Source organism: Electrophorus electricus, chromosome 1 (assembly GCF_013358815.1).
Source record: "Electrophorus electricus isolate fEleEle1 chromosome 1, fEleEle1.pri, whole genome shotgun sequence".
NCBI classification, from domain to species: domain Eukaryota; kingdom Metazoa; phylum Chordata; class Actinopteri; order Gymnotiformes; family Gymnotidae; genus Electrophorus; species Electrophorus electricus.
Genome location: NC_049535.1, coordinates 24,868,684 through 24,876,183, shown reverse-complemented (window position 1 = coordinate 24,876,183; position 7,500 = coordinate 24,868,684). Strand labels below are relative to the sequence as shown.

Sequence of the window (7,500 nt, the reverse complement as noted above, 5' to 3'; positions counted from 1 at the left end):
AGGGTGAGAGTGTGACAGGGAAATGTATGGGTAAGAACTCTCAAAAAAACAAAGCTCATGGGAGCAGAGTGAGGGACTCCTATACATCCTCCCCTTTTCTCTTAATCGTTATTCTTCCTCTCTGTAAGCACGTGAACACACTTCCTTCTCCACCCAAACCACAATAACACCACTCACAGCCAGCATCAAGCCCACTCTTAAGCCCTGTATCCCTGCATTTTCTCCTTGTGAGTTTATTTTTCTTTTATACCTTTACTCTCATCCTAAGGACACTCTCTTCATTTTCTTGCATCTCTTTAAACGTGTTTTCGGTGCATGCTGGGTACCTGTAGTACGTGTGATGATGTGCTACGCACTGATTTCTTCACAAGCCCGTTTAATGGAAGAATCCTGCACAAGCAATGTCATGTGCAATGAATCTTCCCAGTTCCTAAAGAAGTGGTTGTTGTGTCACCTCCACTGGTAGTCTGTTTACCCTTGGATAATTAAATTCCACATCTACTGCTGCTTCATGTCTGTCATATTGCTCTAAGCTAAAGAAATCCAACCATTAGTCGCCAGTAACTGAGTAACTGTGAGCAATAAAGGCCAGGTGGAAACTTCATCATCACAACACATTCTATAAATATTCCTTTGCTATTTGTGAGTGTCAGCAGTGGTGCGAGAGAGCTCCAGCACCTGGGCCAAATACATAGTTTTTACTTGCTCTTTAAGCCCAACCTCATTTGGCACTATAATGATGAGTCCCCTGATGCCAAGAAAATGTAATGAAGTTCTGGTACTCCTATTAATAACAAAAGTCTAACATCACTGGACATATATGAAAAGTAGCTTAACATAAAAATATGCACTTTCAGGCTGATTCCAAAAAAGTAGGTTTATTAAACGTAAGTTGGACTTCTAGTGGCTGACTGAAGAAAGCTGGTCAGAACGGAAGAAAGAAAGAACAAATGGAAGAACACGTGGACAAATGAAAGAAATCAAAGTATAGCTGTCCTGTTTTACGGGTTCCCCAGGGCAGCATTAGTTGCCAGGTGAATTCCTTCGCGCCATCTTTTACAGGGCTCCGATGATTGGGGGAAGCAGCACACTGACGGCACACTAAGCAGAGCTATTACACCGACTAATTTACCCAACTGGCCCCCTCCCCAACTCGGCCGCTACATACTTGGCTGAATCCCAGGGCGGCCTTACTGTTTACACACCAGCTCACCACACCCCGCACGGAGAAGTAGCAGCGCAGATGAGGTGAGAACGAGGCAGGACGGAATTATTTCTCCCGAGCGTTCCGTTACACATGTGGAGCGGAACGGAGCGACCTGCGCGTGGGGATAGGCCGTCTTATTTGTTTGAACCATGCATACGCAGAAGAGCATGATGACAAAGCTAGGTGGATGTTTAAAAACCAAAGCAGTGGTCACATACTAGAACGCACACAACAGCGCGGGAGCAGTGGCGAGGAATAAGAGAAAAGGCCTGTTTGTTTTAGGCCACGCCATCTCCCTTCACCACTTCCCTAAACTCAGAAAGAAAAATCTTTACTTTCAGAGGGAACAAAAAAAAACAAAAAAACTCAAAATTGGTGATTGAGTAATATGCTTGGCTCTTCAGACGGGTGACAGAGACAGAGAGGGGAGAAAGACGAGAGGGTGAAAAGGGAGACACAAAAGAGGGTAGGTGAGAGAGAGAGAGAGAGAGAGAGAGAGAGAGAGAGAGACAGAGAGAGAGAGAGAGAGAGAGAGAGAGAGAGAGAGACAGAGAGAGAGAGAGAGAGAGAGAGAGAGAGAGAGAGAGAGAGAGACAGAGAGAGAGAGAGAGAGAGAGAGACAGAGAGAGAGAGAGAGAGAGAGAGAGACAGAGAGAGAGAGAGAGAGAGAGAGAGAGAGAGAGAGAGAGAGAGAGAGAGAGAGAGAGAGAGAGAGAGAGAGAGAGAGAGAGAGAGAGACAGAGAGGGGAGAAAGACGAGAGGGTGAAAAGGGAGACACAAAAGAGGGTAGGTGAGAGAGAGAGAGAGAGAGAGAGAGACAGAGAGAGAGAGAGAGAGAGAGACAGAGAGAGAGAGAGAGAGAGAGAGAGAGAGAGAGAGAGAGAGAGAGAGAGAGAGAGAGATAGAGAGAGAGAGAGAGAGAGAGAGAGACAGAGAGAGAGAGAGAGAGAGAGAGAGAGAGGGAGAGAGAGAGGAAGAGAGAGAGAGAGAGAGAGAGAGAAGAGATTACAAGTGAGGGTTTTGGTTTTTGTGATGACTACTTGTGATGATTAGTTCTCGGTGAAGGTGTACCGTTCAGCTGCAGCCTCGATCATGGGCAGCATCTGGGTCACACTTAACATGCACGAAATCTTTTCTTTATTCCTGTACTTTTGTGAAATGTGTTACAGATGTGTAGCCTGTGTGCATCAACAGTGTGAGTGACTAATGACAATGACTAAAGAAAAAAGAAATATCTAAATATGCAATAAATAAATAAACTAAGAATCCTTTCATGAGCATCCTGAGGTTAACATAAAGTTGAAAGGATGAACAGCTCTACCCAGACAAACGCACAGTTATGATTTCATAATCCTCACACAAAGATCTAATTAGTGAGAGTACAGCCAACTGAAATACATAACACAGCCTGCAGACAGTGACAGCCATCATTACATGTGGAGAGTGTGTCTCATTTTCTTAAACTGCCACTATAACCAAGAAACACTTTTCAGAACTCACTTTAGGGTACACAACTCCCTAAATACAATTCATAAGCACGGAAAGGTTTTCAGTGAAGCAAAAAAAAAAAAAAAGTCCCTTAACTTGAAATAACTCATCATATGAACACATGGCAACAGATCTATCTTTATTTTTGTGGTTTAGATCACGAATGTTGAGTTTAGTCAAGTTCCCCGTGTGCAAAAATAAATAAATAAAAGGTTTCATAACCAGCCAAGTACTCTGTATCGTAAGCACTGTCGGTGCATGCCTACACCTACCGGTTCGGCGAGTTAGAAATACAACTGAAACAAACGGAAGAACGCTTGAAGTATGTCGCCGGCCCTTTTGTACATCAAGGTGTGCTTGCGCGCTACCCAATCCGCAAACGGGGCACCCGCGATCTTGGTGCGCTCCCAGCTCCGTCTCGCTCCGGTCGCCCCGCCCGTTTTAGCTCGGCTGCAGCGCGCCGATAAAGCCCTATAGTGAGGGGTCGGCACGGGAATCGAGACCTCACAGGACAGTGACCTACGTGGACCACTTCACTACGTACAAGGGAGCCGGGAGTACATGTCACATTTATAAATGTGACATTCCAGAAGCGTCGAAGTTTCGCAAGACGTCCGTGAAACAGCCTAAAGGATTTTCTTCGGTGGTTGAGTCTGTGGATAAAAAAACTGCTAGAATACAACTTCGGAGTTCTGGGGTACCACATTAATTCGCTGGGTGAGTTGAATTAGATTACTTTAAGACAACAAAATGCAGTATCTACAAAGTGTATTGTGTGCATTTTCGTCCACAATGGAACGAGATTTGTATGCTATGTTTTATCTTATTTCACCCATGAAAAGCATGCAGACACATTTAAGATTAAACACCTGGAAATAAAAATGACATTATTTAATGCACTGATCAAAATGATCATCTCGTATGAACAAATACGAAATGAATTGTTGAAAATAAACCGAAGCAGTTTGGCACGAGTACAGAATGTGTCTTGCATTTCATGGGGATCTACAGTAATCCCGTATTTGTAGCTGGTGCAGTAGTGTACTCCTGTCCGCGCGCCTACGGAATCTGTTACTGTAATCGCTGCGAGCAAAACTGTAAGTTCTGCAGCTGCAACTGCGCGCGTGTGCCCAAAACTTGGAAAAGCGTCTGTCATAGGAAATCTAGAAAGAAGTGTTTGACCACAGGGCAAAACACAGCAGTGTTTCGCCCGGTGTGAACGAGCGACCCACACCAAACGTCCACAGTGGAGAAACAAAATCAGCAAACAAAACGATGGAGAAAAGGGTTTGATTGCGCTTACTCAACACGAGTTCAAAGGTAGAAGCAAATCCGTTTAGGTACACGCATCATAATGGAGATTAGCTGTTATTATTTCGGGACAACCGATCTTTTTGTTTATTGGAGCAGAGTATCAGAATTTTCCTCTTTCAGGCAAAACAACACCGCAGGAATTTACTTACCGGTTTGTGGAGACAAGGACAGACTCCTCTCATAAACGTAATACACCACACAGGTTGGTTCTTTAATGAATGCGGAGAGAAATACTGGCGAAGGAGCGACCTGATCTGACCATATCGTTATACTAAAATGTTATCTTTACAACATATGATGAAGTTACATTTCAACTTTTCTGCACTTATTTTTTACATTCCCCTTATATAACTAAATAATATCAAATATTGTCGAACACATCTCTGCTCAATACATTCTGTTTAAAACAGCAGAGTTAACAGTCGGCACAGGACTTCTAAACAAAATCTAACTAAGACAGATCGGGATGAGGCTTTTCGGAAAATCGCCTAATGTGTCCTCGGAGCAAGACAGATGGAGCGTGCCTACAGAGGAACCCATAATTAACCCCTGCAAACGCGCCACAGAAAGCCCGCATTCATCTCCATCGTTGCTGTTTATAGAGAAGACTAGTTTGTGCACTAAAAAGCTTTAGTATAGACTATGAACTTTCTTTTGGACGTCAGCAGCACTGGCTTATAATAAGGAATCATTTTTGCGATAGCCGGTCTGTCTACAGAATACACATTATGATGTGGCTGTTAGGAGTTTCTGCTTTAAAAGTGTTTATATATTGATGTTCTTGAATACTCCAATTGAGTAGCATGAGTAGTGTTTGCATGTTATGCAAAGATGCTCGGGGAGAAAGAAAGACAGAGAGAAAAAGAATTGATAAAAAGAGACAAAAAGACATTGTAAGGGGAGAAAAAGAAGGGATGGGAGAGAAAGCAAATATTCTTGAGTCTGTGTCCGAGAGATGGGTAGAGGAATCTGGTAGGAGGTAGCTGGGTGGATGCTTGGCGTAACACAAATGTGGGCACTGGGGCTCCCAGGGCATTTTGTACACCATGTAGAGTGTACGTTTAATCTTGACCTGAAATAAGTATTAACAAACACACATTCCATCACCAATCCTGAGTCTCTGCTATGACCCTGCATAAAAGACCTGCTAGTCAGTGCAGGAAGTGGGTGCTCTTAAAATGCTAACTTAAAAATACACAGTCATACACCCAGAGTCAAACACACAGAGTCATACACCCAGAGTTAAACACACAGATTTAAACTGCCTAAATGCACATAAATTTTGCTAGACCTCCATTGTACAAATACCACAGCCAGATTTAAATATTTAAATATTTATAATTTAAGTATTATAATATGCTACCTTCTGCTGTTGCCAGCATTACTATTTCCAAACCACATTCTGTCAAGGAGATGAAAAGCAGAGTGAGCAGTGCACGTGGCACTCCTAGCTTTCACTGCCAGTTTGCCCTGTAGCTGATGTAGCGTCAGAATAATATCCAACTGGTTTCTGTCCACTGCCTTGTCCAAACACCATCATTCAAACAGAAGAACAGCACCAGGGGCTTCTGCTAAACAGACTGTTCAAACATACACACACACACCAAAACACACACACACGCATGCATGCATGCAAGCACACAGTCACACACACACAGACACACACACACACACACACACGCACGCTTGCACGCACATTTGCACACGAGGATGATCTTAAAAGGCTGTGTTGTGGTCCTGTGCCTGCATCTAATGTTTCTACTTCACAGTGGTGTTATTGAAATGCCTTCTAGATAAGTGACTCTCTGTCACTTCTTTTGATGTTACTGTCTAACTCCTGATTCCTAGACTTGGTACACCAGGTGCTGGTCTTGGTCTTCTTCAGGAAAGACACAACTTGCTTGCAAACTAAATAGTGATAAAGGTCATTATTGCTTGAGCATTCATTAGTTTTACTCTTTTTCTCTGACACACACATACACATGACTACAGGAACATACCGAGCATCCAGAGTCATATGCACACATGCATACACACACACACACACACACACACACACACACACACTAGCTTTTCTATCTTATACCATTTATAGGATCTGGGTTAAAGGTCAGGCATAGAGGTAAAGGTGGGGAGGGCGAGAAGTCCAGCTGAGGGCACAGAGACATCAGGAAAGTGTGTTTATCTGTCTCAGAGTGACTAGTGGAGGAACATCAGAACAAGCCAGGGAAACATTAATTACACGGCTTTGCCAAGTCTGCACATCCCTTGGGTAGCTATAGCAAGGTAAGTTAGTTTGAGCCATGGTTAATGGTGTGGTGAAGTTCAAAGCCTTTTGAATAAAAGCCTTGTAAGCACAGTCAGGTGCTTCCCCAGGTGTCCAAGCCTCACTGTCCCTCAACATTTCTAGGAGGTGCCCTTAAATCAAGGCCCTGTCTTCAAAGGCCCACAAAGCCATTCTGACCAAGCAGTGTGTGCAGGCGAACCGAAGGCTTGATCCCTGCCGAGGCAAACTGAAGAAGAGCTTGACAGATGAGGCCAAATGAGGCGTTCAGAATAACCACTTCAAAAGAAGTCTGAGTAAATACACACACACTCGTATGCATACGCAGTGACCATGAGCTTCTCAGCTAGAAGATAAACTCCAAATCACTCGCGTCTCAGCCACCTTCTCTAGAGAGCAGACGTGGAGCAGACGTAAACTCTCCTTTAGCAGATCGGACACTCCGTCTCTCTCTCTCTCTCTCTCCATATAGAACACTTCGAATACGCAATAAAAATCTGACAAATGCCCGTTCATCCACTAGTTAATTTCCTGTATGGAAGCGAGAGAGGGAGAGAGGAAGAGTGGAGTGAGAGTGCACATATTCCTGAAAGCCACCGCAAATTGCAGTGTTTCAGCCAAGCCGTAAAAAAAGAAAAACGACTTTTAATCTAAGCCTGGTAATTACCTCCTGCCTGAGTTGTAATTGGGGAAGGACGCCCGGAGCAGAGAGGGCTGAGCGCAGCTCTGAGGCAGTCGTGCTCCAAACCGTGCTCGACCGCAGACTTCCACTCCACACAAGGTCAAATACTTAACTGCCCGCTGTTAATGACTAATACGAAGTCAAACAAGTCAGCAAAAGCAACATTCTCACTTCACTCAAAACCCTGATTAGGAGATAAGCTGGAAGTCAGTGCTACCTTTGTGTTGTTTAATGTAGCACAGTCTGGATTGTAGAAGGAAGCAGACATTATCTGTGTTTGGGTTTGTGTGGAGTCTAACGTGTTGTACGCTTGTGGGTCAGTGGGCAGCCAGAAGTCATGGAATGTGCTGATGAACATACAAACGCGCGCGTGCGTGCATGCACACTCACACACACACACACACACACACACACACCGTTCTCCATTCTCCCCTCCGTGGCCTGGCCTGGGGATGTCTTTCATTTGGACATCTTGTAAGCAGATGAGCTCAGGCCACTACAGAGAGACGTATGGAGATCAAACCC

General features: G+C 44.2%; 2 protein-coding genes across 3 annotated transcripts in view; one reads left to right on the top strand and one right to left on the bottom strand.

The window, feature by feature from the left end:
* coro7 (coronin 7) overlaps positions 1-7,500 on the bottom strand; it is a 102,715-nt gene that overhangs the window by 21,305 nt on the left and 73,910 nt on the right. The window lies entirely within an intron of this gene.
* vasnb (vasorin b) overlaps positions 3,176-7,500 on the top strand; it is a 22,011-nt gene continuing 17,686 nt past the window's right edge. Inside the window, exon 1 of the mRNA XM_027009130.2 lies at positions 3,176-3,412. The gene's annotated coding sequence lies outside the window, so the exon portion shown is untranslated. The remainder of the gene's footprint in view (positions 3,413-7,500) is intronic.